This window comes from Numida meleagris, chromosome 4 (assembly GCF_002078875.1).
Source record: "Numida meleagris isolate 19003 breed g44 Domestic line chromosome 4, NumMel1.0, whole genome shotgun sequence".
Taxonomy (NCBI): Eukaryota; Metazoa; Chordata; class Aves; order Galliformes; family Numididae; genus Numida; species Numida meleagris.
The window spans coordinates 62,627,903-62,651,088 of NC_034412.1; the positions used below are offsets into that span (position 1 = coordinate 62,627,903).

General features: G+C 42.9%; 1 protein-coding gene and 1 long non-coding RNA gene across 3 annotated transcripts in view; both read right to left on the reverse strand.

The window, feature by feature from the left end:
• Positions 1-23,186, reverse strand: part of ANK2 (ankyrin 2) — a 347,429-nt gene that overhangs the window by 319,080 nt on the left and 5,163 nt on the right. Inside the window, exon 1 of one of the 2 annotated variants that reach the window (XM_021394064.1) lies at positions 1,364-1,487. The exons of the other annotated variant lie outside the window; for it this stretch is intronic. The gene's annotated coding sequence lies outside the window, so the exon portion shown is untranslated. Of the gene's footprint in view, positions 1-1,363; positions 1,488-23,186 lie in introns of those variants that run through there. 2 annotated transcript variants of the gene reach the window in all.
• LOC110397589 lies at positions 13,810-21,393 on the reverse strand. Its single transcript, XR_002437874.1, has 3 exons — positions 21,305-21,393; positions 14,205-14,308; positions 13,810-13,911 (listed from the first exon to the last, which is right to left on the reverse strand). It is a non-coding gene; the product is annotated as an uncharacterized LOC110397589 (long non-coding RNA).

Sequence of the window (23,186 nt, forward strand, 5' to 3'; positions counted from 1 at the left end):
GTTCTGGCCTACTGGATATACATGGATGCGAAAATAAGAATTACGCATAAAACAAACTAGCAAAAGTTACAGATTAGAGAGAGGGCTTGTTTTCTTCTTTTATCTGCTTTTCTATATTAACCAACTCTTTGAGCAAGTGCTTCCAATAGAAGCAGCGGTTTCTAAGCAAGAAGTATCGATTTACAGACACATTTTCAATAGCTCCCTGCTCTGTTTACAGTAACATCTCCTCACACCAGAGACAGAGCCCATCTTGCAGCCCTAGAAAAATGAGAGAAGCAAAGAGCAACAGGAGTATTTCACAGGCAGGATCCCATATAAATCCACTCACAGTTTAAGCACACTCTTGGATTGCATTTTCCCTCTTCAACAACATACCACATTTAAAAGAAAAAAATGAAAAAAATTCAGCTAGCTAGCTGGACATAACTAGAGCCAAATCAGAACTGATGGATTTACATCACCGACAACTCCTTCTTTTCCCCTCCTCATTACGAGCAGGGAACCAGCAGCGAGGGTGATAACCACCCATATTTCCAGCAGCCGACACGCCCAGTAGCTGCATCCAGGAGTGCATCCCCAGGTTTTGCGCAGTCAGGATCCCCGTCTCACTGCCAACGAAGCCCTACGCCCACACATCGCTCGGTCAAGTCTTCACATGGACAGCGTTCCACCATTTACTATCAGAAGCACCAGTGAGTGCTACATGGTATGTTATGAGGGAAATCGAGCAGAATGCAAGGGACTTCACACACTAGTCTCTGTGGGGGGGATGAAGAAAGCCTTAGGGACTGAGGACATCTTCCTTCACTCCAGCCTTTGTTCATTTAAACAGAAAAAAAATCAGAAATCCGGTAGATCTCCTCTAGCAACCCACTCCACCACAACAAACGGGGGGAGGAGGGGAAGGAACAATTTTGACAGCTCTTTGCAGAAGATGCCGGAGTTATTTACACATCTCATTCCGCATCTTCCCGACCAGCACGCCCACCCCCGGCAGCAGAACACAAGATGTAGCACAGCAAAGCCGCACGCCGCTGCCGCTCGGTCCGTCCGGAGGTGCAGCACCTGTGCCGGCTATCCCCGGGCTGCCACGGGGAGTTCTCCCGCCGTGCAGCAGAGCCAGCGGGTAACGAGCCGCTAACCCTCTCCCCGGCATATTCCCCTGCCGGCAGCCAGACTTCCCGTTTCTGCCGGAGAGTTCCGATTATCCCTCCCCGCTATATATTTCAATGGCTTCTTACACAGAATAAGCCGCGGGGTTGCCATCGAAAAATAATCATTAGGAACAAAAATAAAATTAAGCATTCACACCCACCCCTTACAAAGCACCGCAGGAGGAAAGAGACCCCGGCTGACTTACGCGCTCGTGTTTCTCGGCAGCAGCGCTTCTGAGGAAGGCTCTCCGGCTGCGGGCGGCGGTGCCGAGTGCCGCAGGACGCGGTGGGGCAGCCCGGCCCCCGCAGCCCGCCCTGCCTCCCTGCTCCGGGGCGGCACCGCGCGGAGGAGCCGAGCCGCAGCCCCGCACCGCCGCTCCCACCCCCGGCTCGGAGAGGCGGCCCGTGGGCGCGGGCGGAGCGGCCCCCGCCGGCACGCGCGGCCGCTGTCGGGCTGCCCCCCGCCCTACCGAGCCGCGTTCGAGAGCGTTACGTTTGAGGCTGGGGCTGGCGAGCTACGGCAGCGCCGGTTACGGTTCCGGAGCAGGGAGCGGGCAGAGCGCGGAGCTCCGGCTCTCTGCGGAGCGGCAGGCCGGCTGGCAAGCGGTGCTCGTTCTGCTCAAAAAGAGCCCGAGCTGGCGTCGCTGCCGCATTACAACACGTCTGTGCCTACAGCTCTGCCAAATAATGACGGTGGGGGTGCAGAAGACAGAATGAGAAAAGAATCTAATTCATTAGATTCAAGCAGGAATGGCAGGGAGGACAAGGGGCAGAACGGAAACCACACCGGGATACGGCTTAGCAGATGCACAGAATCATTAAGGTTGGAAAAGACGCCTAAGATCACCTAGTCCAACCGTCAGCCCACCCCTGCTAACTACGTCTCTCGGCGCTACGTCTCCGCGTTTCCTGAAGCTGAGCAGTGCCACCACCACAGAATCACAGGGTCGGAAGGGAGCTCTGGAGATCGCCCAGTCCAGCCCCCCGCTGAAGCAAGTTCCCTATAGTAGGTTGCCCCATCGGCAACGCAGAGAGCCCAACCTGCTCCAGCAGCTCCACAGCTTGTCCGTATCTTCACATGTTCTCACAAGAGATTCTTCAGCTACAATTAACTGCAAAGAACGCAGGACACAACAGTATTAAGCTAAGCTACATTTCTTTTTCTTTGGGAATAGGGGTAATTACCACAAAAGAGGGAGGTGAAACTCAAAGCGTCACTAGGGTCACTTTAATGACTTGTGCCTTGGTGCCTATTACTTTTTTTCCAAATGAACTTCAGTAAGAACTTGAAGGAGTAAGTTTCATACACGAAATCAGAAGCCAATTTGATCATAAGGATTTAGGTCAGCTCCAGTTCAAGACCTAGCTGTACTGCAATGGCTGTTTTCCTACCAGCGCAACAGAGCCACGTTCTCATAATCAAACATACAGAAGTCAATGGGATTTTTCAGATAAATCTGTCACACATCTGATCCTTCACATCACAAGCACAGCTGTAATTCTCCTTTTTGAGCACAAAATAAATCAGCAGAACATTGCTACAGAGGAGAACAAAGCGGGTCAGTGAAGTAATGGTCTCTTCTAAACAGAAAGGAACACTCTAGGTCAGCAGCACTAGCATTTATTTTCCAGAGGTGTTTCAGAAAATACCATTATTTATAACGTGGTTCAAAGATCACAGATAGCTCCTCCTGTTCTCCTTATGCATTACTGCTTCAGCACAGAAGGGACAAAGTGAAGTGCTAATACAACATTACTGCTTCCTCTGTGCAATTAGAGAATTCAAGATGAAGGCCTGCAGCTCTGGAACTAAGATAAAACCTGTCTGTATAAAGCAGGTAGAACCTCACAGTCAAGGCACAGGGATCTTGAAACCTGAACTGCTTTAGCCACATACAAATTGATAGTTTTAATTAGAAAATACTGACACATCCAAAAAATATTAGAAAATGGGTTTTGAGATGCTATGGAAAACAGAAGGGGAAAGGGTTAAGGAGAACAGCAAGTAGGAAGAAATGCAAAAATAGAAACTTCTGTGATGCTGTATACATTAGCTCTGGTTTCCAGCACCCAGTCTGTGCTGCCTGGAATCGGTTCTGCTAAAGCTTTAACAGTGCTAAGTACCCCTCCCACTAAAACTGTAAATGAGGTAAAGATTTATGCTGGAATTTATATTTTTTAAACACACACATCTACTATTCCCTCCGCCCTCCCTCCAAATTGCATTACGTTTGCACATCATTGACATAAGGTGACTTACAACTTCATCCTGAGACCAAGGGAAGCGGCAGTACCCTTTGTGCAGCTCAGTGAGATGGGGTATTTGAATCCTGCAGCACAACACACGCACCAAGCAAAATATGAAGACAGACATTCAGCAAGCTAGGAAATCACCACATTGAAATGTATGGCATGAAACATTCATTTGTTCAACCTCCCTCCCATTCCTTCTTCCCTCATTTTCCAGAGGAATCTAATTGTTTCATTCATAGCAAATAAAATCAATAATGCTTTTAGCTCTGAGTACATAAAGAGTCCAGCATAATGCTGCACCCCTTTCATATCTGACTCCTTCCGGAGTTCAACAGGAGCAAATCCCAAGTGTAAAATAAAAGCTGGACCAGGCCCAGCCCAGCCCAAGTAAATACATATGCATTCACCAGGAAAAGATGGGAGAAGCAACTGTTTCAGTGCTTTCTAGGGGACCATGCTGGATGTCAAGGCAGCTTGGCGAGGAGCCCCATTTCCCCTGCAGAAAGAAACGAAATCATTTCACTAGCTAGAGCCATTCTCCCATGCTTCGATATTTGCCTCTTGAACAGCCCAGTCTCCCTCTGTCACCTTTCCATGGGCACAACTCAACAGGCCATTGGGCTCATGGCAGACGATGTGCTTTTCAGGCTGATAACCAGCAGCTCAGCCCAGGAACAAGTTCTGCTTGGCAGGATGAGGAGCGGTATTCTCCAGCAGGAGAATACTTGTACTATTTCAGCAAAAATGAGAGTTTTCTTCTGCATGGTAACTGACTACTGAAGTGAAACTTTTCTCTCCATCGCTAACTCCTTCAGAAATAAGCTAACAAAGACCAATTCTGAGAACTGTTCTTGTAGGGTCTCCCAAACCACAAAATCAAGGACAATTTTCACCTTCCTGGCAGAGCAAAGCCACAGACTGAACTGTTTGCCAAAAGCACATTAGTCTGTGTCTACACAACAGCTTTGAATTACTGTAGGTCAGAGCCATGGGATTTCCAAGGCAAGTTTATTGTTTTGTTGTTTTCTTTTTCAAGTTTTTTCTTTTTAATGACCATTATTTCACAGGGAAACAGCAAGAATTGCTGCTAAAAACACCAATTGAAAGTTTTAAATGAACAGCAGGTCCATATTCTTCCTAAAGGAGTCTCTACCTGTGGAAAGATCAAGGTGAGATCCACCCACACATCTGGACACTAGCCATTGAAAATATGTATCATTTCCTAGTTCTAAGCTTGCCCTTTGCTTACCTATCCATCCCTAACTTCAAACCAGATCCCAGAGAGCAATTTTCATCAGGCAATGGGGGAAGCCAAAAAAAAAAAAAAAAGAATGGCATTTGTGCACTTCACTCTCTCTTCCAGTACCTGGTGGTCCTGCAGGGAGGAAAATCAGGGAACATAATAATGCCAAATTAACAAGCGAGGCATGCCAGGCACTCATTTTTCTAGCTGAGAAGGTAACTTGAAATAATTGTTCTACTCCCTATTTCTGTTCACTGTTATTTATTTTCCTTCTCCTCCCCCTCAAAGCTTTACTGGTAAAGGAATTTAACTTCATTTTTAGTGAAGTCAAGAGGAAGTTCTCTGGTATTTGTTAATTTCCAGCATTATGTCCTTCTAATTGAATTTCTGTGCATCTCTGTTCAGCGTTCAGGACATAATCGAAGGAGGCGGTTTGTGCAATTCAGTCACCAGCATGAGCCAACTTAATGGTATTCAGTAGCTCACGATAGCAACAAGCAGCTTTCAAACAAACTTAACATTCCCAGAGGAGCTGGAATCACAGCATACCCAACGCTGACTGTATTGTGGTCAAACACAGAGAGCCACATAGACTGCACCTGCAGAAAGACACCCAGCAAAACTGAGATTTTTGACTTTTTCCAAGAAGAGCTTCCATCCAACTGCAATCACATCAATTCTTCCCACTGACTGGGGAAGTCAGAGCTACAGCTCTCCTTAGAATAACAGAATTCACTAGTAACAAAATTAGCTAAGAATTACAAAGATGGAAAAACACATTCCTGTGAGTTTACTACAGCTTTACCCCTACCTTTCCCCTACCTCCAAGGGCCACTTACTATTTTGGGATTAAATTCACTGTAGAAGCCTTCGGAGTGTGCCAAACACCACTTACAGATATACCTTAGCAAAACCAAATTGACAGAATCTATTAAATAAAGCAGTGGTTAGAAAACAGTGCTTTGAGGAAGACAAGCAGACTGAAGCCAAAGAGTAAGATGCTGGCAGGAGGTATTGCGAGCAGGAGATTTTATGTCTTCTATTTCCATTTGAAAAAGAGTTCTCAGCACTGAGATACACACACTCAGCCCACACAGACTAATTTGTGCTTTTAAACACAAGCTTCTTGTTAAACAACAACAAAAAGAATAACTCCTGGGCACGTTACATATTTTAATGGAACTGTCCTTGCTGTGTGATATGAAGGCAAGTTTGTTTCCCGTCAGCCTAATGGACTTTTGAGCTGCAGTTTTTCCACTCCTGTTAATGACTTGTTTCAATGGAGATGAGTGCTCTGTGTACAGCAATGCCATCTTCTGGCACAGTTCCTGTGAGAAAAGGAACTTGCTGAATACCATTAAAAGAAAGCTCCTGTTCTGTGAAAACAGAAAATCAGACTCCACAATAAATCTCAGATTTTCCCCTTTCCATTGCTCACACTGTTGGGCTGTAATTGTTGGAGGGACTGAAATAAAGCACTGAGAATACATGCAGTGCACTGTAGGAGCAAATTCACTCAAGTGGCTCTTAAAGGTGCACCAACCATGCTAACGAGAATGGATGTCACTGCTGATTCCCACAAACACTCCAAGGTAAAGCATGGTGGCTGAAGTCATGAACATGCACAAAGCTGATGGCAGGGCAACAAAGCAACCTGGGAAGAAGAACTAGTATTAAGCAGAACCAGCTTTGCTGATGTAGAAAGCATTTCCCCAGGAATATGCAACCATTTCACACATCTGAATTATTTTTCACTTTTGTATTCCATGCCAGGAAATTTACATTAAGCAATGACCGCACACATGCTATTTATATTAAAGAAATAAATAGGGCCTAGAAATGCATGGCTTCCTCAAAATTCCAATTCTGACTTTCTCCTGAACTACCTCTATTTGTAATTTGGAAGTACAGTAAGACAAGATTAGGATCAAAAGTTTCCCGCTGAACCCATACGCCTACAGTTCATTCCCAAATCTGCAAGGGTCAGAATGCATTGCAAGTATGCATCTCAAAAGCTAAACAACCAAGTCAAATCTTAACAAGTTCTACTCTGCAACAATAGCTGAAGGGACTTCTTATTTATTTACTGTGCCATTTAATACCCAAAATCATCCCTGGGAATCAGGTGGAAGAAATATATAGTCTTGCATCCGCTAGATTTTTGTAGATGCTGCCTGAATTACATTTAGGCTACAACACGAGTTCATCACAAGAGATTACATATGCAGAAAACAAAACAAAATATACTGCCTGAAATGAATTCTTATGCGTGTAACAGAGAAAACTCCAAGAAAACTACTTCCCACAGCAAGTGTATCTAGGGACCCTTGTTCCCATGTAGATACCCATTAGACTTAGGTCAAGAGTTACAGGTTTGCTCCATTCTCTCCCATCACTTTTGCTGAACAACTCTCAGCAACCCTCACTAACAGCTAATAGAATCATAGAATCAGCTAGGTTGGAAAAGACCTACAAAGATTATCCAGTCCAACCATCCACCTACTACCAATAACCCCACTAAACCATGTCTCTCAGCGCTATATCTAAATGTTTCTTGAACACCTCCAGGGACGGTGAGTCAACCACCTCCCTGGGCAGCCCGTTCCAGCGCCTGACCACTCTTTCCGAAAAGTAGTGTTTCCTAATGTCCAGCCTAAATCTCCCCTTGCACAACTTGAAGCCATTCCCCCTTGTCCTGTCACTGGTTACAAGAGAGAAGAGGCTGACCCCCAGCTCACTACAACCTCCCTTCAGGTAGTTAGAGAGAGCAACAAGGTCTCCCCTGAGCCTCCTCTTCAGACTGAACAATCCCAGCTCCCTCAGCCGCTCCTCATAAGGCCTGTGCTCCAGACCCCTCACCAGCTTCATCACCCTCCTCTGAACACGCTCCAGGGCCTCAATATCCTTCTTGCAGTGAGGGGCCCAAAACTGGACACAGTACTCGAGGTGGGGCCTCACCAGGGCTGAGTACAGAGGGACAATGACTTCCCTACTCCTACTGGCAACACTATTTCTGATACAAGCCAGGATGCCATTGGCCTTCTTGGCCACCTGGGCACACTGCTGGCTCATACTCAGCCGAGCGTCGACCAACACCCCCAGGTCCTTTTCCTCCACACAACCTTCCAGCCACTCTGCCCCAAGCCTGTAGCATTGCCTGGGGTTGTTGCAGCCTAAGTGCAGGACCCGGCACTTGGTCCTGTTGAACCTCATCCCATTGGCTTCAGCCCAGAGATCCAGCCTGTCCAGATCTCTCTGGAGGGCCTCTCTACCCCCAGGCAGATGGACACTTCCTGCCAGCTTGGTGTCGTCTGCAAACTTACTGAGGGTGCTCTCAATGCCCTCATCCAGGTCATCAATAAAGATATTGAAGAGGACAGGCACCAGCACCGACCCCTGGGGAACACCACTCGTGACTGGCCGCCAATAGAACTTCTCAAAGGGAATTATATTTCATTTTTCCTAATACTTAATATTTCAAGATGAATTTGCTTTGATGAGATTCTCTGCTTGGAAGCTGTACATATGAAAGTTTCCTTTTAGTGTTATTACAGCTGAATTCTTAGTTAAAAACTTACTCTGAACCTCAGTGATTTAGGCATCGATGCATGCAGTATCGGGATACAAAGCAACTTTAAAAACAACTTCTATTTCTATCTCAGAAGTGACACATGAAAGTTAATCATGCTTCCAGTAAAGCTGTGCACAGTTAATAATAGTTGATATCAGTGTTTGATAACACACCAGAGCAACACCTAGAGGTGAGAAGGATGCACTCTGGCGTGTTTGGGAAAAAGCACAGCCTAGATGCAGATGTCTGAAAGAGCAAACCGTTACCTCAACAATATATTGCCATCTTTCCTCAGTGCAAGACAACAGATAGAAGTCTACCTGACAGGTTGCTGCTGAGTGAGACTTGAAATCAAGATCCACCCTCTGATAACTATAAATTCAACTTCTCATGAAATTAAACAAGAAACAACAATATAAGATGTACGATTCATTACAAGTTTTGTAGGCTAAACCTTTGCTGGCTCTGGCAAAGCTGCAGTAAATGAAGCCTTCCCATAGGAACATCCAATACATGAAAAGGAGTGGGAAACACAAAACAAATCGAATTATAAAGCACTTAGGGCCAAATGTAATAATTCTACAGATCAGTAGCTGAATATGTTTTTACCTAGTGAGTCACCTCTTCAGAGACTGTCCAGCTACAAGAACAAGCTAATCTCATACATATGCCCACAGCTTTTGTCATGCAGCAGAGCTGTAAACCTAACCAGAATCCCTCTTTCACTAGGGCAGTAAAAAACAAACCAAGGGAAGGACTGAACACAGCCTATGGATACACAAGCACTTTTATATACATGACATCTGAAATGCATACATTGTTCCCATGTTTGGTTGGTGGAGTTATATGACTTTTCCTCTAAAGTTCATGCATCTGGGTAAACACAACTGTTTCCCATATCTTTCAGTGTCTGAATTCCTCATGAGTAATCCTAATAACATAACACTTGGAATCAGAACTGAAGGGTTTGTCTTGTCAAATTATGTACACCAGTAGTTTGTTTCCAATAGCATTTTTGTCTGGCAACAGTTAAATATAGCAATTCTGGTAGCAACACTGAGATTTTTTTAATAGCTTTTCCTTGTAGTCAGAACAACGCTAACTGGTCTTGCAGTGAGTACTTTCAAAATGAAGTGAACCACAGCAACACAACCTCATGCAAAGCTTGCCTTTGGGGTAGCAGATGAGGCAGCTGCCACTCCCTGCCCTATTTCCCAGGTTCTTCGGACACTGCAGTCACTGTTCTCGGAGCAGCACCTCCATACCAGCCAAGCAGTTCAGTGGTGAGGAAAAGCAGGATTCCTGCATGTCCCTTTTTCACATAGGTGAGTCATGAGTTTCCATCGTGCACGACCAACGACACTTTATCTCAAAAAAAAAAAAAAGTAACCTTCCCCCCTGCCTCGCCATGACACAGATGCTGGTCTGCCCTTTAAGGATAAAAGGTTATGCTTGTTGCATCCTCTGTTCTGGATGAACGACAGAGACACAAGGAATTTGAGACACCCAACATGCCTCAACCTTTGCTTTGCAGTACAATGGTTATAAATCAAAATCCACTTCCAGCGTTTAAAGAATGAGTTATTCCCACATTATCACAATTCAAGAATTCAAGTACAAAAGCTTTCCAGCAGCTCTCTATAGGTACACTGGAAAAAAATCCAACTCAAACTCAGTCACCTTAATCATAGTTGCACACAGCTTAAGACCCACCGGGGTAACTGCCCTTACTCCCACTGCATCCAACTGGTCTAACAGCCAGCAACTGTTTCAAACTCGGAGAGCATTTCCTTCTCCCCAGACCATCATAATTCACACTGCATCTCATTCAATTTGACTTCCTCCTTCATTCATCTGCATGTGAACTGAAACATCACTCAGGACTCAGTTCTCTCACCTCAGAGGACTTCTTTGTCTTCTCCTAAAGCAAAGCAGTAACTCACCAGCCACGAACTATTGAGGTTAGAATAGCAGGACAGTCACTCTTACTCAGAGCATTTTAAGTGAAGTGACTTTCTCCCCCCTCAAATAAAAACATTCAGCAGTGAAAGCTCAATATTGCTTCAGATGAAAGAGCAACTCCATACATGCATCTTTAATAGATTTATTGCTCAGTACTCCAGCCAAAAGGGAGATGAAAAAGCATATTCTGATACTGGAGACTGCTGTCATGTATTTACTTATTACTGGTGGGAGTAATTAATTAGTCTGGAAGCCTTTTGATTGCTGAGTTTTGACTTCAAATAATGGTTGCAATGTCACTTTAACACATCCGTTGTTTTCTTGTTGTTTTTTTCTTTTTTAAATACATGCAATTTTTTTTTTAATGGACCAGTTCAAGTAGCCAATAGCATAAGGAAGCTCCTTACAGAAATAATTCAGTTCTTCCTTCTCCTATATTAAAAACCAAAAGTCTGCCAGTTGAATTCCAGACCAACCTTCACATCTGGAAGTTGAGATTTCAGATGTACAGACTTCTCATTTCCTCTCCCTTCAGCATCGTCCTCTCCCAGTGACGCTATACGTATCTTCCCAGTGAGAAACAAGCAAGTCTAGCATCAGCACCAAAGGAAGGAAAACAAAAATACAGGTAGCAGCAGCACAGAGTTGAAAATAATGAAACAAAACCAATATTTTAAATACATATTACTCCAGTAAAAAAAAAAAAAATCCTAGATAATGACGGACTTGGCTATTATTATTCTCTAATTCTAGTTAAACGCCATAGTGGGAGTATTAAAATAGCATCCAGGACTAAACAGTACTATTTCAGATCTGTCCAACATTGAGGTACAGGTGTTTCCCAAAAGCTTTTGTTCAGGTACACAAGCAGTACTTCTACATTCATTAGAACAAAGTCTTCATTACCCTAAGCTGACACAGTTCTCTCACAGCTTCCAGAATATCACACCCACTCCAACAAAAAATAGATTTTAATATTTTTTGAGCCATTTGGTACCTCTGTAATTGGAAACCAGCAAATAAAGCACCTGATTACATCAGTAGATTTAAAATCAACTCACTGCAAAGATAAATTTGGGTTCCAGGCAAAGGTTCACTTCCATCTGTCCATAAGAAATTTAGAAGCGCACCAGGCGAGGCAGGTGCCTTAGTATCAGGTATTATAAGTAACTTGGGTCCAGAAGAACTTCCTGGAGCAGTGGATATCAGCCACAATCAGAAAGTGATCACAGCCTTGCCTTCAGCGCAGCAAGGCTCAATCTCCCAGGGTAGACCCCTCAGACACTGAATAAATCAGCCTCATGTATCACTGTCATCTGTTAATTTTCTCCATCCCTGAACTAAAATTATTTCTGGATTGTAATTACAGAAAAAAATAAGGTAAGATCATCACTTTTGCTGACAGGTTATCAATTTTGAATCTGAACCATGGGCGACCTTGTATATGTGATCGGTTCCTCTTAGTTACAGAAAATCTCTTATGCATTCAGAAAGTTACAGAAAGGCATACAACATCTTCCAGCACAAAAAAATAAAAAAGATTTCATACAGATGACTTTCATAGAGTCAGTACTTTACTCAAGTCAATATTTTCCTTGTACACCGGATCATCTCTGAGTATATCTCATACCAGGTATGTCCAACCCTTGGGCCCCCTTGGCCCTGCACTATAGATTCCCCGCGGAATGCCTCAGGTGCACACCCATTGCTCTGCAACAACCTAACCATCAGGGCACTATTAGCGCTGTGCTGACTGAAAGCACCAGGAGGGCACTGATGTGCAGCGTTGACTCAAGCAACGGCGCATAACCATGCATTTTGATACACTGCACAAGGCACAGTGCTCCAGACGGAGAAGAATACGCAGTTGTGCTTTCCAGTCTGATAAAGGAGTTTGAGAATAGGTCTCAAGGCTGCCAAAAAAAAAAAAAAGTTTGCAACACCACTTTCTGTTGATGTAAATACATGACCTGCCAATTTTCAAATTGAACATATGGAGTTGCAATCAGTTGTGCAACTCAAAAATCTGATCACGTTTATTTACCCAACTTTAATAAGCCCCCTCTTACCAGAGAGAGCTAGCCCTCACTTCACAGTCACACCTCATTCATGTCATCACTTTTTGGTAGTATGTGCATCTGTGAACAACTGACAAGGATGAAATACAGGAAGAGTAAAATTTTATCAGAAAAATCTCTGCCAAACGCCTTGAGAACTTGCTAAGAGCTGTAGCCACTGTCACTGAACCAGCCTGATGCATTAGTTTCACAAAAACATTATCAAATATCCCACTAGTTTTATGGTTTTGTTCCTCACTTTTTTAATATTTTAAGAAGAATATTAAAAATTGAAATGTTTCGTTATTTATGTATTAACGATATTTGGGGGGTCCGCTCTGAAAGCAATGCTTCCTGTGTTATTATGTTGGCCCATGACATCAGAAGCAGATGTTCATGGTATGGCAGCAGAGGTTGAACCTTCCCACCAATATTCTGTTCCATGTTCTTACCATGTGACAGATGGCAGCAGAGGGGCAGTCTGACAAAATATCATCTGGCATGCAAGTGCATATAAAGCAAAGGTGTGCCACTGAATTCCTCCATGCAGAAAAAATGGCACCCACTGACATTCACTGATGCTTGTGAATACTGATGGAGACCAAACAGTGGATGTGAGCACAGTGAGGCAGCGCATGGCGTGTTTCAGCAGTGGTGGCACTTGGCTACATCTGCTGGTGCCAGATTGTTCTGAGCACAGCGTGCAGGCTGTTGTTCGTTGCTGGCGAAAATGCTTAGCTAACATTGGTGACTATGCTGAAAAAGCGTTTTGTAGCTGAGAATTTACTCTATCAAATACTGTTATTGTGCTCTTTGTAGTTGTTGTAGTTCCCATGGAAATAAGTAGGAGGCATCGCTTTTGGAGCAAAACACGTATATGGAGCCCAAGACAATTCCTTTTTACTCAGTGCAGCCCAGACAAGCCAAAAGTCTCAGACACCCATGTCTTACACAATCTCTTCCCCCAGGGAAACACAGCAGAAGACAGGGACACAAACGCTCACTTGGTGATCTGACAAAGCACAGATTGTGGAAAACCAGACTCCAGCCCTGTTCCTCTCACTGCATCTCAACTAGACAAGAATCTACCCAGCTGGTGCCTTCAGCAGAGGTAAGATTCTCATCTTTCTTAATCCCTTATTTTTAACTGATATAGACACCAATGTAGATATTCCACTACAGCTTTACAGACTCACAGTGGAATGGAAGAAGTCTTCAATACAAGCGATGTTTAGATGCAAGAGTACTTTCATTTTTGGCAGAATATAAGTCCCAGTCAGGGCGACATTGCATCTCCGGTTAAGTTCACACTGGTTCTCCATACACGCGAGGCATGCCAAACTGACATGAAGCCCTATGTAAACTGTACTGCAGTACCTGAATTTTAGAAGAGAAGCACTTCCCCAAATGCACAATGATTTTTATATGCATATTTATGTTCTTCTAAGTTTAACTCTTAAATTACATAAAATTATTCTTGTAATTACACATTAAATGGGCTTTGAGTGAAATACATAATAACTAACAATTTAAAATGTAACAGAAACATCATCTTTTATAGTTATTCCTTGGCTGCCACTGGATCCTAGGTATAAAAAAAGCCAGTGGCTCTGCTACCATAATCTGCGTTACCATGGTAAACGTTCTGCCATAGATAATTCCATCTTCCTACAAACAAAGACCAAAAATATATATTTGTGTCATCTCCAAAAGTGAAGATTTAATTTTCCATTCCCATATCAAAATGTGTTTCTGAAAACATATTTATCTCTGTAACTGCATTTAAGCAAGGATTATTTAATAACACCTACTGTTGATATTAAAGAAGAGTTTAAGACAAAAATTCTAGAATCCACCCATTTATATTATTGTCATTGATTTCACTATTCAATATTTACTACTTTCTCCTGCAATCCTTTTAACTTTCTACAAGATAAAAAAAAAACAACTTCAGAGCGTACCTCTAGCCAATACTTTCCTTTCATTTTCTTCCAGATAACAGCTCCGTTGTGTGCTACCACAGCTGCTGCATGAGCAAATAAGTCCAGAAGGTTCACTGCAGTTTCTGTGTGAAGTATAAAGTCTTTGGTACCCATGCTTCCTATCAGATCTTTCAAAATATATACTATCAAACCAAAAGAATGGACATCAAGGAAACCTTCATTTATCTTTCATAAATAAATATAAAATAAAAAGGTATCGCTCTCTTTTGAATAAGATCGACAGAGCCTTTTATAGAATAGGGTGTATTCCAGAGCCAAGCCACTGTTTTCAGCAGCCTTCTTCAGAACATAACTTATTTTATAGTAACGTATCTCAGGAATTATTTAGCAAAGACACTATGTTCTGCAACAGTGAGGTATTCCATATGCATACGCTTCCACTTCTGAATTGAAAATTCAGGTTGTACATACAAACCCTGGAAATTCCACCTGAAATCTAGCTATATTAGAGTCAGTGTTATAAATTTATTTTACCTTTAACATACCTTCAGCATACATCAAGATGTATTTTGCAACATAAGCTCAAACCACTTACTCCAAATAATCACTGACAGCTAATTCCACAAGTAGGACTGAACGAACACATATTTACAACACGTTCTTTATATAGACCTGAAAACAGCTGCCTTTAAACGAAAGCAGATTTTGTGACCTTTTCAGAAGCACTGCAGACTAATAAGAGATTCTACACTGCAGCTGAAACCAATGTGACCAGCTGTGCTCAGTTCCTTACTGGATAGCCACAGTGCTGGAAAGATAATTGCTGCATGTTCTGGGATTTGTTTGTCACAGCAGTAGTATTGTAGCAACCTGAAGAGTTAGCTAGAAGCTTCTTGCAGCACATGGCATTTCTAGTGTTTAAAATAGATAGATCATAATTAGTGTCAGAGTCATCAGGCCATTCTATTATTAATCTCCAAAAATCCCATGATGCTGTTGCTCAGCATTTCTTTTTCTGATTGAAATCAATCTTCTCACTAAGTCTACAAAACCTAAATAAATAAGCATCAAGGATGCAGCACATCCAAACTTTTGGTGGAAGCTGTTACAGGGAAGAGACATGCATAATATGTTATTGCTGCCTACAGGTGATGCAACAATAAAGCTCCAGCAGGCACTAATCACATGGAATCTCAGTGGGATTACAGCCAGACTAGAAGCTGGCTGCCTCCTCAACTTCTAAGCGCTTCAAAGAACCGATTTTTCAAAAACATGACTATAATCACACATGAGCAAAACTTCAAAAGGCAAGCCAGCTGCCTTTCATAGATCTGGAAGCCAGCTTCAGGTAAAGGTCTAGGTTCACACCCCCCCTCTCAAATATGGACACCATGAGCAGCAGGCTGACAGGTGCACAGAATGCCAGACTATGTTTAGTTGCAACTAAGGCTGCGTCAGGTCACACTACATATAACCAGAGCTTTCTACCCCCACCTACCACCGCCCTCACAGATGCAGAAGTTTGCATCTCATCTCTATATTGCATTTCAGAAAACGCCATTAGAAACAAGAGAGCTCCAGTTTCACCAGGTGCAACTAATAATGCAAAACCTCGTCAGGGACATACAGTTTTGAATCCAGTAGTGCATCTGGTTGAAAAGATGACCAGAAAGCCATGAAGTCAAGCCTGGCCAGCGAAGGAACCTTAACTGTCACTGCACAGCAGTCCCAGCTGGCCAGTGAGGGTGTACCAACTGCTGCTGTGCCAGATGCATATGCTGCTATACACAGATCACTCTGATTGCCCAGTGACACCATCAGAAGTGCACAGTAAGAGACAGAGCCCTTCCTCCCCAGCATTTCAGCTGCTGTGCTCTCATGGAGTCTGCGTGAAGATGCTAAGACCAAGGTCACATGGCCAGAGAGGTTAAGGCTTCTAACCTTAGACCCAATGGAACTGTGATAGCACAGTTCAGACACAGATATGGAAACCAGGAACAAATAAGTTAGCTGCCAGGAGCAGTATTATTCTGGGTGATTAGGAATTATCACCCACTAGTGCATGCTGAGCAAGCAACATCATGTTAGAAAGACAGAGCATCAATCGATTTTCTATGGAGCCCACACACTGACTTACCAAGCCTTAAGAACAGATCAAAAACTTGTCAGACAAAATTCTTGTATACAGATTTCATCCACATTTGCTTTACTAAATATAGATTCTTAGAGCTGAACAGATGGAAAGGAGTGTAACAGTCATTCAAATCAAGAGGAATTTTGCAGATGTACTTTTACTTCTAAGTGTTTGTACTCAACTCCTCTTGCTCATCACCTGTTCTGACTTACTGAGATGCCATTTGAGGAACTGTAATCTTTCCCCCATTTGCATTTTAAGGTCACAGAAACTTAAGATCCTCTGTTCTTGCCTCAGTTTCTCTAACTGTATCCTTAGAACTTCAGTATTACTATTAAGAAAAGTTGGTTATTTTTGTTATTTTGGGGAGGTTTTGTTTTGTCTGTTTTAAATCAACCATAATTCTGGGATAATGGAAAAACCCTCCATACTCACAAATAAGTTATCAACTATTCTAGGAATACGTCCATCTTTTTTCTAAATTTCAAGAATCTGAATTTCCAAGATAGAAAATGAAATTTCAGTCAATTTACTGTTACTTATTGCAATCAAAAGCACAAAACAAAATGCTCAAGGAAGTGTTCAACAAAACTAGTGCACCAGCAAGCAAACCATTGTGACAATAAATACAAACAAAAGGTTTGCTGAACATAAATTTTCCCCTTTAATGGTAAGGCCACACACATAACAGCTGAGCATATTCCTGTAAAGTGAATGAGACAAGGATCACTTGTAGCAGGAATGTGGATTCTTGCCTTAAAGATATTCCTAAATTCATGTGGCTGTGTACAAAGAGACAGGTAAGAAAACCCCACCTGGCAACTCAGACTATTCTGAAACTTTCAGCCTTGGAGTTACACTTTGCTGATGTAAGGCTTTGACCCAACAGAGGCAGAGGGAAGAGTACTACCTATTATTTCCAACATGTGACAGTCCTCAGGAACAGTCCATTTTGCCCTCAGTGGAACCTGCAAAAGGTTGTGCCGACACACGCTCATTTAAGGGGCTAAAAATAGGACCGCAATGGCATCTTTCCATCAGTTATTGTCACCTGGAAAATCACGTGTGCTCCTGGTTCCTCGTGAGTGACACAGATCAGACCAGAAAAAAGGGTGCCAGCTCTAGTTTCTGGTTTCATGTATACCCCATGTCATTTGTATCAAAGAGTCCTAAAATTGTTGGAAACTCCCACCTCATTAAGTACCAGCCAGCCACAAGACAGCAGAGAATGCATACCAAGACAGCAGTGAACCCAGCAGTAATTCCAGATAGAGCATTTCCAGTATAAATCTGACTGCTACAGAAACAGTGCTCTTAAACAGTCTCATTAGAGGTCAGGTTCAGATACAAAAAGCTGGTTGTATGAAATCCAAGACCAAATTAATCATGACATGATCTGGATCTACAACTCCTCCAGGTTCACAGCGTTACAAGAGATGCACATGTGGCACGTGACACCCCTGTCTGCTGTCCTGGGCAAACAAAAAACCTTTGGCTTCTGTGCACCGACCAGCTGCTGCTCTCAGCAGGAACTAAAATATCGTCTTGAACCCAGGCCAGAATATCAGCATCCAGCCAGAGCAAATTCGGGCTCCCAGAGATCTCTTGCAGAGTCACAAGAGGATCCTGCTCCTTACAGAATCCTGCCCTTTTCCCTGCCAACTTGATTGCCACCCACACATACACAGCACATGAGAGGGAACTGCAGCCATCCACTGCTGCTGGAACGGAACTTGCATTCCTGAGCAGCAGCAGCTGAGGGTCACAGATGACCAAATACTGGCAGTCACTCCACACTGAGAGAAGGGAAAGCCAGATTTTAGAAAGATACGATAATAAACAAAAGCGTCTCAGAGGATTCATGGAGCTGTAACACAGGAACCAGCATACAAAGGATACTTCAGAAGAGTTCTGCTCATGTGATCAAAAGGGCAGTTACAAGTAAAAACACAAAAAACATTAGTACAGCATTCATTGCCTCCTCTTGGAGGCATATGGCAAGGGGAGGCAATGCTGAAGTTGTTTTAAACCAAGGAGTTTAGGAGCATGATATTCCTCATGGTGTTAGGAGACACAAAATGGAAGTTATCCTCAGCAGAACATCAAGGACACAATTAGGTAAGGATTCTAGGAAAAAGGGAAAAAAAAAAAGCAAACTGCAGCCTTTTGAAAGGCTACATGAGAAGATGAATCAAGCCTAGATACTCTCAACGTCTTCTGAAGTAAGCTCACAAAACAATACTTCACTATTAGACCTAATATAAGGGACAACATCATTTACAGAACCGTTCTATTAGTTTGAAAGCGGTCACTTTGAATGCTTTAAGTGCATTCCCATCACTTGGTAAGAACCTGTGAGATGCAAATTCTCCAGCCGGATGCACAACTTGTGTCAAGGGCTCCCACACCTTTTCCCCAGTTGACAGGACTTGAGATCACGCACCATTTCTTCATGTCATTCTGTGGCACACATGCACACCCCGCAGGAAGTAATGGCGCTCAGGACAGGCACGTTAACATATTCATACACACATTAATATTTCAACCTGCCTTCCAAAGAACAATCACCAGGTCAAATACTTCTCCAGTTTAGCCTACTACAAAAAAAATTCTAAAGTTTTTATGTAAATTATGATCTTCAGAGCCTCTCAAATAAGCAATACTGAACATTGTGCCTGATGTAAGGATTTCAACAGAGCAAACTGGGTGCCTAAAGGAGCAGAAGTAGTAAAGGCAACAAAGAACAGCATCATAGTTACATCATCACCAGCTCAGACTTCAGCATTAGCAACTCAGCACGTGGAAACCCGCTGCAGAGTTGCGTGAGCTCTGCAAGAAAACAGTCACCCCTCGTACTCTTCCTCCCCAGATACTCTGTGTGTTTTAAGACGATGTATCTTAATAAAATAATAAAGCAATTTATAAATAAAGTTTAAATTTAGAGATGCATTTTGAAAAGCCTCTTACCCCTTTCCAGAAATCACAAGCTTAAATTTGAAAACATCACATAACTTCTGGAAACTTGTCTTAGTTATCAATGGTCAAAACACTATTTGAAAGGGAACCCCTAGAAGTGGGAGGTCAGCAGCCTGGTCTGCTAGCTGCCAATTTCTGGACAGTAGTGGGACAGCATACAAAGAGTTAATAAGACAAACACTTTTTGAAAATGTTTCACAGGGATTTTAGATGAATGAATCCTTGTTGCTCAAACAAAGATTCCTTTAACATAGGAACTGCCTCCTTGCATACTGTACTCCTAGTATTCCGTAGGAACAGTCAAGTTCTGCAGATAAACCAAAATACTTAAAGACCAGACAATCAAAGTAATACGACTAAAACTCGGTACAAGTAGAGAGAGCCAATAGTTGTGCTATAAGTTGTGCAGTCCCACAGCTCAGTGCAGTTCATTTTTCTTCATTCAGGCAATCTCAACTGTGAAGTACAACTTGACTTGAGCTTTAACTTGATTAAACCTAAAAACGCACAGCACTTGCACATAATTGCTACCAGCAGTTATGTCACAGAAGGAAGGAAATCTACATAAACATTACTCTAGGATTATATCAGTAGACTTATAGAAAACACATTTTTTAAACGACAGTCACCAAAGCTCTCGGGGTTTTAATTTTATGTTTTCAGGCAGTGGGAGAGTAAACTGCAACTTTGATACTGTTGCCATAATCTCATTAGCAAAGCCACTGTACTACTGCTGTTGCCTGCCTGATGAGGATTTAGTAACCCGTAGCAGAGACCGCACATGCAGCAAGTTATTAGAAGAGCACCAGGATGCCAGGCACTGCACAGGAATCATAATACTTAGAAGTGATTATCAGAAAATGAATATTTTTGTTCAACTGATAGAGAAACTTCACTGCATAACACATTTGCAGCTCTGAAAAACCTGCAGCTCTGCATCTTTAACCCATTTTCTATACAGTATTACTCCTTACACTGCCAGTGAGTAAAGTTCAGCTTTCAGTACTAAAACTCTGACAGAAATTTTGCCATACTATTTCAGCCACATTCTTACATCATTCAAAAAAAAAAAAATCTAGTTATTATTATTTTTAAGAAGGATGCAACTGAAGCATATCTCTTGAAGCGTACATCCTGCTAGGTAAGGCAGTTGATCCTAAATTCCCAGCTTACTCACCATCCCTAGTGAGGACAGTCAGACGCTTAAGAAACAAAAGAGGGGAGGATGGGAGAAAGGACATCAGAACAGAACATGCAGTGTTTAGTTAAGTCAAGCTTCTGAGGTCCATTTGCCAGTTACTATTTTTAAACACAATAGAAATATATAACAACAGAAGGGCAGAAGGCCTGTCTCTGCTCTCTGATAATCAGCAAAGCATATTCACCATTCAAGGAGCATATTTTCAGCGATCACAGCTTGAGATAGATGCCTTAGGGCAAGCTCAGATATCAAAATTGTTTCTCTGTTGTTAAATTCACAGCATTTTTATTTGTTATACTGTACAGCAATACCACAGGCAGAACTATAAACAGAGCGGCCTCGTAAGACGCAAAACGTGGTCTCATTCAAGGCTCTTCTGGCAGGAGCACAGCCCCAAGACAGCCTGGTTGTGAGCAGGGAAGGCTGCACAGCCCATTGCAAAACATACACCAGAGTACACGCGCAGCCACCTCACCCCAGGGCTGCCCAGAACATGCCCTCACAGGGACAACCAGAAACACACAGTGACTGCCATAAAGCTAACACAAAGCTACAGCCCCGCCTGCAGGAGTACCAACGCACACTGGTCCCGTAAAGAATAGAAACTTCCAGAAGGGATATGGGGGGGAAGCTTCTCCCAAGCCCTCTCCTCACAGTATACATAACACATTAACAATCAGGCAGAGAACTTCAGAAACTGAAACGTAGAAGCTGTAATACTGACACAGAAAGCACTACCAAACTTCAAACCCTTAGCTCAACACCCGTTCCTTAAGTATTTACACTGAAAGGAAAACAAACCACTACCTGGGCAATGGTCCATCAGCAGTAGTTCTAGGACAGTCTCTCCCACGTACAGCAGTGCCACAGCCCTCTGAGGTAATCCTTCACACAGCTTTCTCCTTCCAAGCCTTCTCCTGTAGGCTGCTTCTAGAACCTTCTAAGCAACAGCTGCTTGAGGTAGCCAGCTGGGAGAATTAGAGAAGCCAGTGTGCTGGACCTGCTGCCCAATTAGCACCAGCTGGCTGTAATTACCAAGGCCCATAAGCAGCACCTGGGCAGGAGCAGTAACGTGGCTGTCCTCCAGGGCTGTCAGCAGCTGTGAGGGCTGAGGCAGTAGGCTGGGATAACCAAAATGCACTATGGAGCCCTATAAGGTTAAAGAAATGCTTTTCCTGGAGCCCCAGGAGGGACAATTCCTCTCACAGTTAGTTATTTTCCTGTGCAGTCCTTTCTCTCTGTATCTCAAACTGCCACCCAGGGCTGCCTGCAGAGCCCTCAGCTCCAGCCTGGCCCGTCTCCCTCTGGGAATACCTTCCCCAGAAGTCCTCTCTTTGTCTCCCTTTTAGTCTGGTTGTTCTTTGCACAGTTTGCTTTTCAAGAGCAAAGCTGCAACACAGCTCAGCAGGAGCAGGTCCTTGGCTCTGTTCTGCTGGCTTTCTGGTCCTGGGGGCACCCCATCTCCAGCAGGACGGGAAGTCTTCCCCAGGAAGTTGTGTCTGCTTAATAAATACCAGCGCTTCTGTTTTTGTTCAGAAGTAAGTCATAATATTTGAACAACTTATTTTCCTTCCTACCTGGTTGAGATGCCCCTGATATTACATGTACGTTCCTGCACCTGACAGTATTTACTAAACTAACTTAGTTTAGGAACATATTTAATACCCTCTGACAGCCCCAACTCCGGGAGTTGATTTACTTTTTTTCTTTTTTTAGCCCTTCCACACTCTTTTCTATAAACCAAGAAAAGACTAGGCTAGAACAGGAATAGGTTTAAATCCTTTAGTTCTTTCCCTCTATAGCAGGCTAAAATTGCAGCTCAGGCTGAACTGATTTTTGTGACAGTGATAAATTTTTACACACTGTTTCTGCATAAATCAGAACTCTCCAATGCAGTTCCCTCATTTTGGAATCTTATATGTAATCGAAAGGATCTATTAATTTTCAGGATTTCAGACCACTGCCTTGCCTAAATTTAATCAATCCACAGTCATGGTATCTCAGAGGCTGGCTTTACAGCTACTGTATGTCAAAAAAAATGGGACTAAATATAAAGCATTTGCTGTAATTTTGAATATATGAAATTTTTATCATGGAGAATTTTTGCTACAATTTTTAAAAGCTCCAGTATCTCTACTACCTTCCTCAAGAGTCTTGATTTTTTTGAGGATTCAGGTGACTCAAACACAAACGCTGAGCTGACCTGTAAGCAGCAGACTAACCTTTTAGCTGCACTTCAGAAAGTATTCCTCATAAGCTCTATCTATACCATCAGCTTTAAGCAGTGCCAGAAATTAGTGTGGTCATACTTCCTAGCCATTCTCCCTGGTATGGCTTGTGTGCAATCCATTGTGACATGTCCTTTCAAAGCATGATCATTAGTGATTCCTTAAGTGATTGCTACACAAAGCAAGCATTTAAAAAGATTTCACCTCCCTTACATGCACATACTTCTCCTTCAGGGATTAGATAATCTTTGTGCAGTCCAACCATATGCCAAGACCCAGCCCCCAGCGGACAGGAAAACTTTGCATGGGTGAAGACTTGGAGGCAGAGCTGTACCTTTAATCTCTGCTTGCAAATTCCCTCCACGTTTAGGAGAGAAGAAAGCTTTCAAAAATTACCATTTCCATTGATTATGGGCCTAAAAAAAAAAAACCTGTGGCAGAAGTATGTTTGTTATTCTACG